Genomic DNA, 9,112 nt, shown 5'->3' with positions numbered 1-9,112 from the left:
TTGTATTGTGTTGATCACATCAAAGCCAACATTTGCAACTAAGTAGACATTGGAAAGGTTGTTTTTTTCGAGCCTATTTAGGAGAATCGTTTTTTTGCTCTGTCGTTTTTTTATATTGTTATTTCATTGTATTAAAAAAAATGTGTTTGTATTCATATTTGTGTTTTTACTTAAATTATACATACTAAAAAAATCTACGACATGACATATGTCCACATCAGCCAGATGAAAGTAAAATGAACTAACGACCAATATAATTACATTAGATGTATATGTCATTATAATACATTATTCTGATTGGCTAAGTGCACATCTCGCGTAATTCCTTAAGCAATTGCATCACGCAATAAAATGTATCATTCATGATGACACGAGGTCCCACAACATAGTGCACAGGTGAATTCAATACATAAACGATAAAATTCGTGTTTGCATGATCCTAGCTGAAAATGTAATTATAAGTTTTGAATGCTTCTTTTTGTAACTTCATAGGATTGTAAAAGCGTTGACCGTGCGCACATTTTTAGAATGAAGCGCGGAAACAAAATGTACTTTGGTCAACGCTTTTACACCACAATGAAGTAACATAAAGAAGCACTCAATTCTTAAATAAAATTGGTAGCATACGTTATACATATTTTCCTTTGGAATACCATTCAGCATATTTGGTTGAAAGTGAACAAAAAGTTATAACATGTTACACAGAGGAACAAAAAGTAAAATAAAAAATACCGAATTCATAGGAAAATTCAAAACAGAAAGTCCATAAGCAAATGGTTAAAAATCAAAAGCGCAAAGACATCAAATGAATTGATAACAACATTCATATTCCTGACTTGGTACAGACATTTTCAATGTAGAATGTGGTGGATAAAACCTGGTTGTGTAGCTAGATAAACCTCTCACTGATAAGAAAGTCGTATGAACAATTGATCGGTATGCTAGAGTTTCTTATTGACAACTTGCATAATTGTTAAATTTGAAGGTAGACTTTTTCAAAAGATTGTCGACATTTTTAACGACACAAACTGTGCACCTCTCCTTGGTGACTTTTTCTTATGTCTATATTAGTCTGAGTTCCTTCAGACACTTGTCAAAAATAAGAGGATTAAAGAAGCCAAATCAATTAATTTCACATTCAGATGCATATTGATGATTTTTTTTATTGAGTTTCATTAATACATATCCTAGGGAACTGGAAATATAAAATAACAGACACGGCTTATTTAAAATTTTGTCTCCTTATTAGTCTAATACCCAGAATTTGACATTTCGGTACCAGAATGTATGACAAACAAGACGATTTTAATTTCAAAACAATCTATTTCTTAGCAATATACCAACTTCCAATGTATATGGGATATACATTTCTCCTCCGGTATTCAGGAGACTCGTACTTTATAACGAATCACCAGTGTCTGAGCAGAAATTTGATGAACAAGGGTTATGTCAAAGAACGTCTCATCTTTTTTCAACAAAAAAAAGTTTATTGGAAGATACTAAGATCGTGTTGATAAATATAACGTACAAATAATACATGATTTTATTGACATATAGAAATATAGAAACTGACGTTGTTTATCATCTTAATTACGTGTACTAGTAAGATAAAGGAGGATATGATATGAGTGGCAATGAGACAACTCTCTATCCAAGTTACAATTTATAAAAGTTAATCATAGGTCAAGGAACGTTCTTTAACAGAAATATTCGTTTGGCCATGGCTTGGAACTTATACATTCTGTCATTGTGTTATTGTGCCATGGCCCTTTTTGTTATTGTTGACTTTCATATTTGCTTATATGCGTTGTTGAAATGCCATTTTGTTTTCTGTGTTGACATATTAAACAGTTTTTTTTTATAGTGATTAAGATTACAACACAATGTTGACTGATATACACCTATTTTTGACATTTTTACCTATCATGCATATGTGTGTTTGTTTTGTTCACAAATTGTTGTCAGAATAATGTAATTTAAAGGGACTGTCACTCAAGTTAGCGGATAAGCTAGCTATCAAACCAGATTTAATCCACCATTTTTTACCTTAGGAAATGCATGTACAAAGTTAGGAATATTTCTGTTTTTATCCATTCGTTTAATGTGTTTAGCTTTTAAACTTGATAATGGAATTTCCGTTTTTAATTTTTCCTGACCTTCATATTACAATGTATTAGGCAGTGTGTGTTGCTCAAAATTAACAAGACTCAATAGATGTATTAGGAATGAGTTGTCCTTAATGCTCTTCAGCTTCGTAGCTTCACTGATGAATCTTTTGTTGACGAAACGCGCGTATGGCGCAAATATAAAATTTCAATACTTGTATTTATGTTGAGTTTATTTACGTGTCTTCTAAAGGAGTAACCAAAACATGAAAAAGGTGGATAGACTCTAGTTCTATTTAGTCTCAATTTGATCGATATATTTGAGACACTGACCGGATTCGTTTCGCAAGTACGACAACAGATGGGGACAATGCAGACAATATACAAAAAATAACAAAAATATTTCTCTTAGTCAAGGGTGGTTCATGCCAATTAAAATCTAACACGACACACTGCAGGTACAAATAAGCATAACACTTTGGTCGTCGGTTTTTGAGTCAATGAAAATGTCTTTCACGAGTAACTTAATGATGTAGTCGCAAAAATAACCGGAAACGAGTTGCCGAAGGAAGGGACCAATTTAAGCGTCAGCGACTTCAAAAGTTCAATTAGATTCCCATTTTACATCTACGATTTAAATGTTTTTCGGATTTTCGATACATGTCTGTTCAATCCAAACAAGGCATACATGGGATAGTATCAAGATCACTCATTATCGGAATTTGACGACAATCACGCCCACAAAGATTATTAATAGCAAATCTTCGACTGTGGCGATGGTTTAGCCAAGGCATTTGTCCAAAACATAATTTCAAAAATGTCTGACATTGATAAATTGTCACTACTAGAAATACAGGGCGATTACGGACAGATACTTGCAACGATGCGACTCGTTTGTCTGTTGATAAACCGCGCGCATGTCAGCCTTTTTCATCATACCCCAATTATTCAAAGTACTTAGTACATGTAGTACAAACTGATTTCATGATATAGTTGACGTGTCAGTTCTTTTTGTCTGTTCTGTTTTTGTAGCGTCTTAGTAACCAAATATGAAATATAGGAAAACAGTATAATAATTTAAAAGACAAAACGTTTTAATAATAGAAATTGTGGGAACCAGCATTAAAATAAATCCAAAGTATTGTAAACAAACGTGGAAACGATGAAAACAAAACAAATTAAAACAAAAACAATTAAAAATCTTTAAAAAAAGGAGGATATTTGAACTCTGGTCACAATTGGGAATAACATTTAGAAAGCCCCAGTAGGGTATGAATAACTAGTTTACATAACGAGTGACATGCATAAGAGTGTACCAAAGGTAGGACAGGTTCTTAATCGATCAAACAAATAAACACTGCTACTAATTTACCGTCGTAAATTTTTTACAAAAGATATTTTACCATCATATTCAATCCAGACATCCGGATGATCGTACATTGACACACCGCGGCCTCGTGGGATAATTATTAAACCACAGCCATTTTAACCAAAGGATCCAAATGAATCTTAAACCAAAGAATATTTTTTACATCAATGTTAAGTGGATCGACTGGAATGGAGGGCGATACATTTTGAATACCATCGCAAATAAGGGACAGTTTGATAGGAGTAAAATTTGCAGTGGTGGACCCAACACTTTTTATAAGGGGGTCCTGCTCCAGTCATGGTTCAAAGATTCCCTATAGGTTCAACCAAATTTGTCCAACAAAAAAAGGGGCAGGTCCCAACCTGGATCAGCATATGTTTGCCTCAAAAGACTCGTAGCAAAGATAATTGTAAGAGGCAAGCAGCGTATGACATATCAGATTTGACCTCTCAATTTTTTAATAAACGTATCTTCACATCTCACACTGTCAAATGGACGAATCCTTAGCATTGATCTTCTTGCCGGACGAAAGAAGTTTGACTAAATTTACTTCTATATCCGAGTGAAATGTTTTATGATATAATACTTTCTTGATCTACATTTATTAATAAAAAAAGAGTCCTTATAATTTTACAAGTATAGGTCTAAAGTGTTCTGATAAACCCAGAGTTAGATAAAACATATAATTAAAAAAGTTATATGGCTCTACAAGGTAATATCAGGTGTGATTTATATACTTAGATCTAGATTGATTTGACATCAGCTGCTATTCATATTTATATCTAATTATGTATTATCAGTTTTACAAACTGTATTTTAGTCTCTAAACCTAGTAGTACCATAAGCAGCATGAGTTTTTCTGTACCGCCTTCCCCCTGCAACCTTTAAAGGCTGTTTTTTACATTTGTTTGCCTTTAAATATATTTTATTTATCCACCTTCTGAAAAGATTTAAATATGACGTATTATATCTTATGATTTAAAAATAGAATACCTGTCAACCATACAACAACATGAACAAGTACTAGTGACCCATATTGATAAGGGGGCATGAGTATTCACGTTCGATATGTAACACGGAAGTAAAATAACTACGCCTATATTTAAAGAAACTACAAACTGCTACTCAAGAATTGTCTTTCAAGTGTCATTTTCAATTAGGTGATTTATTAAAATATGGAAATATTAGAAACGAAAGTAAATAAAGACGGTTAAAAAATCAGGTAAATATTTTAGTTTATTTCTTATATTTTGATCGATAGAAACTGGGAATTATGACACAGATAAAAAGACAAAATGTATATTTTATTTTAATGGCTAATGTATCCTTGGGTGTTTCATTCAGGTTATGGGTTTCTATCAATAAACGCAAGTGGATTGACTTTTACTCAGACAGGGTCCCTACTTTGTCATCCAAGATAAATACTGGGATGTTACCTCTTCAAATCGACTGTCCTATATAAAAGATAAACAATATAGTGATCAATATTCAATTTGAAGTATTCGTACTGATCACAGCTGAACACAACTCGCTAACTTTTTGGACAATCATAATGGAAATTCCAGATGAATTGAATGCCTTACTAGCAGCCATGAAGTTAACTGGAAAAGAACCTGCCTGGAAGTTCTCCGCAAGTTCTGACCAGGTGTCAGTACAGTTGACGTGGACCAAGACAAAGGCTAAGGAACCAGAGGCATCCTCTAGTGAATCCAAGCCGGCCCTGAAGAGTAAGTCACCCTCCACCAGGAGAAGAAACGCATAGCGTTTGACCAGTGGAAGGCAACAAAAACAGCCGAGGTACCTGCTGACCAAGTCAAACAAACCACCATCACACAAACAGAGGCAAGAGACAGCGTAGTTGGACCTGTACTAATACCAACGAAGTACAAAGGGGAACCAGTTGGAGTTGTAGTCAATATAGATATTGTCATCAGTCCCTACATTACCAACAAGGCCTGCCACCGCCACCGCCTGTTATGTTATACCTCCACCAATGACAGAGGAAAGCGCAGTAGGATCGACTTTGAAGATGGGTTCGACATCGACCACCCAAACCTACTGCACACACCACCACACACATCGCCCGTCATCACTGACCAATCCAAAGAGGCAATTCAATCAGCCATACAAGCAGCAAGACCCGATACTCCGTACCAGCAACACCAACGCAGTCGGAGTAAAATGAAGGCAAAAAGACCGACAGACTCCAGTCTATAGAATAGGTTGCTCCAGTCCGCGATATCCATACAGGATAGTCGGACTCTAAACACCCACACATAATCATCAATCAATATTCAATCTGTACAATTAATGTAAACAGAAAAGAGGTGCCATGTTCAGTATCCTCTGCACTCGTTTCATTCAAAGGGTCAGATTCGTATAGAGAATGTGACTAGTTGTAATTTATCATAAATAACCAATGAAATGTTATATTTTAAAGATTTGTCGACATGTTAGATACACCTTGAGAGCATAAGAATGAATCGGTGTATCTAATTTACACAAGATATTGTTGCAGAATGATAATTTTCAATAATTTATAAGGGGATCTTTTAGCAATTTGATTATATGTTGTTATAAAGCATTATAAATGCAGGGTATCCAATTTCATTAAACGACATTTTCGAATTCATGATCTTGGTGTTAATTATAAAATGACTATTTGATATATTTTTGTTACATTTGTGACGGACGTCTGCACCAAAATGGCATACCAAGAAGGGTACACTTGTGTATAATACGTTTACCTACATGTTTGTACGAACAAATTCTTTATGTATTTGGAGTACCTTCTTACATATGTAGTAGGCCTTTAAAAAGAACATTTTAAAATAAAAAATCTTCATATTTTAGTCAAGTGTGGGGGTTAATAGCTATAGAAACTGTTTGGTATTTATCAATAATAAAGATCCCTAAATTAGGTTCTCTTGGACATTGTGTTGTGTATGCCTTCATATTGTGTGATTTGGTTTTTGATTACAACCTTATCCTCTCCTCTCCTTTCAAAACTTGTTTAACTTCTATTCATCGCTTCATGGGCAGACGAAAAAAGCATGTTTTGCATTTCATAATCTGCGTTATGTCCAAAAGTAGTGTAAGCTATTGTAGGAAACCCACTGTGAAAGTAAAGAAGCGCTTGTAGCCAACACAATATAGCATTGATTTGTAGTATTAATAGATCGAAAGACATTTTGTAAACAGACTTGGTGTGAGATATATCAAGGAGTAACTGGCCCTACTTTTTCCAGTAACATATATATGTAAATTAAAACATCTGAGCTATCAGTATTAGATTAAATCACGTTTCGTCGAATTGATAAATATATGAAACAGGCACCACATAACCAGATGATTTGTATATGTCCTTCTTAGTGCAAACCTCATAAGGAAGCCTTTTCATTTTAATATATAATTAATCTATCCTTAAATCGTTTCCGGTACTGAATTTATTGTAAGCATGTTCTTTTGTGCACGTTTTGCTAGGTCGTTACCTAAGAGTAACAATGAATAGGTCAGATAAAAAAAACACTATAGTTTAACCGTACTATGTCGACAAGTGTACGTCCCAAGTAAATCAAAAGTATCCTCCCTGATTGCTTATTCCATTTTTGGTGGTTACAATGCACTTAGAGTATGGAATTTAATGACAGATCTTAAATATATTTTATTAATTAACATTCTTTTTTTGCGTTCCTGTAGGCTCGAAATGATTCAGAATATTAAAATAAAAAGTTCGTTTCTGTATTCATAACTTTGTTGGCTATGTTTCTCTATAATTATAGTTCTTCATATATGAAGGGGGTAGACCTTGGTTCAGGGAGATAACTCTTTAAATCAGTTATGCGATTGTAAAAGTCAAGTATCATCAATGTATTTTAAGCATTTACCTGAAACAGATTGGAAATAATCTATGTAACCTAGAAGCTTAGAATGTATTTATAAAAATGGTTGACACAAACGTACTGATGATTTTAAGAGTTATTTCCCTTAATCAAGGTCTACCTCCTTAGGTACCTCATTATTTTCGATTTTTTAATATTTTTTGCCATTTATATTCTCTATTCAGGAAACCCATATCCTAATCCATATATATGTCATAAAAGCTGCCCTTTGTTTAAAACTGTATACTGCATCTTTTATTTTTCTGATTCTTTTGTTTTTTGTTCGTCTGTTAGGGTTTAGGGTTTTGCACCACTTTCGACGTACAGTATCATAGCCTAACAATTTGTTGACCCTAAAATAAATCATGAACCGTATGTTGTGTATTATTATACCTTACATATATTACGAACTAAATCTATACAAAGCAGTTAACATTACTCCTACACTGGTAGCCCATCGAAAGACGAGAGAATAAGGCTTTGGACATGAATAGAGAGCCAGCAGCCGATGACATCTCTTATAAACGATCCTTTTCAGGGCCATCAATATTATACCAAAAATATTCTACATTTGTTGTACATTTCAGAAATTCTAGAATGCAGATGTATTTTCATATTGTGTTCAGCTTGTGTACGTTACATGTATATAAAGAATATATTAAGATTTCAAAAGGCCCTTCCGCTGTTAGTTCGGTATAATAAAACAATTGTGGTTCCTGACAATTGATGAAGCATAATCCAAAATCGTCAACCCTTAAGGTTATTAGAATTCGGGATGCGCCCTCAATGACAAAACAGTCTCGTGTTGACAATTTTGAATATTCACCTTTTCAACGGGCCATAAATTGATAATTGTATATTATTGCGTTGTGTTAGACATTTTGCCTTTAGAAGGAGCAGTTAAATTTTCATCTTGATTTTTGCGCTTCGCGAGTTGAAATATGCAGTGAACTTAACAGCTTGCGAAGCGCAAAACTCGAGATGAACTACATCTCGCAATAATTATGAAAATCAGATACCGTCGAAACTTTTCCGATAATCAGTAAAACCTCTTAATATATTGACAATATTGTAATTTTCATGATAGTCAACGAACTGATTATTATAGATAGTTATAATGAACGGATATGATGTTTTACATATATACATGTAGTTATATATAGTTATAAAGTTATAGAATGATGTTTCAAATTTTTCAAACTCATATCTCGGAACTTTTCATTAAGTCACAGAATGTAGGCATAGCTTAAGTCACCGCTGTCCTATTTCTTATTACAAATATAGGTGTTAACGTGTATGTTTATGACTTTAAGTGTGTAAATGTCACTTAGTTAAGTTAACCCGAACACTCTCATTTTATTAGGTTGGCGGCTTAAAACGGAAGACCATACTAACTGTTTTAATTGTTATACTATATATATGGAGTGTGTAGAGACACAGTTAAGTTGTAGGTCGATATAGAATGGTACATGTAGTTAATACGTTAGTCGTGAACGATTTAGACAATATACGTATAGTGTCTTGAAATATGAAATTTATTTGTATGAGGCTTAGAAACGGGAAAATGCGAGGTTCTACCGAGCATTTTCCCGTTTCGTGCCGAATACAAATAAATTTCATATTTCAAGACACTATACGTATATTGTCTTTATACTGAAATCGAAAAAAAAAATGAAAAATGAAAAAAACATGTCACAAAAATTGTTAAAAAAAGTGTTTGGAATTTCCCTCTTGGGGTACCATTTTGGGGTATTTCC

This window comes from Mytilus trossulus, chromosome 14, assembly GCF_036588685.1.
Source record: "Mytilus trossulus isolate FHL-02 chromosome 14, PNRI_Mtr1.1.1.hap1, whole genome shotgun sequence".
In the NCBI taxonomy this organism is placed as follows: domain Eukaryota; kingdom Metazoa; phylum Mollusca; class Bivalvia; order Mytilida; family Mytilidae; genus Mytilus; species Mytilus trossulus.
The sequence above is the reverse complement of the archived record's forward strand: the minus strand, read 5'-3'. Positions refer to the sequence as shown.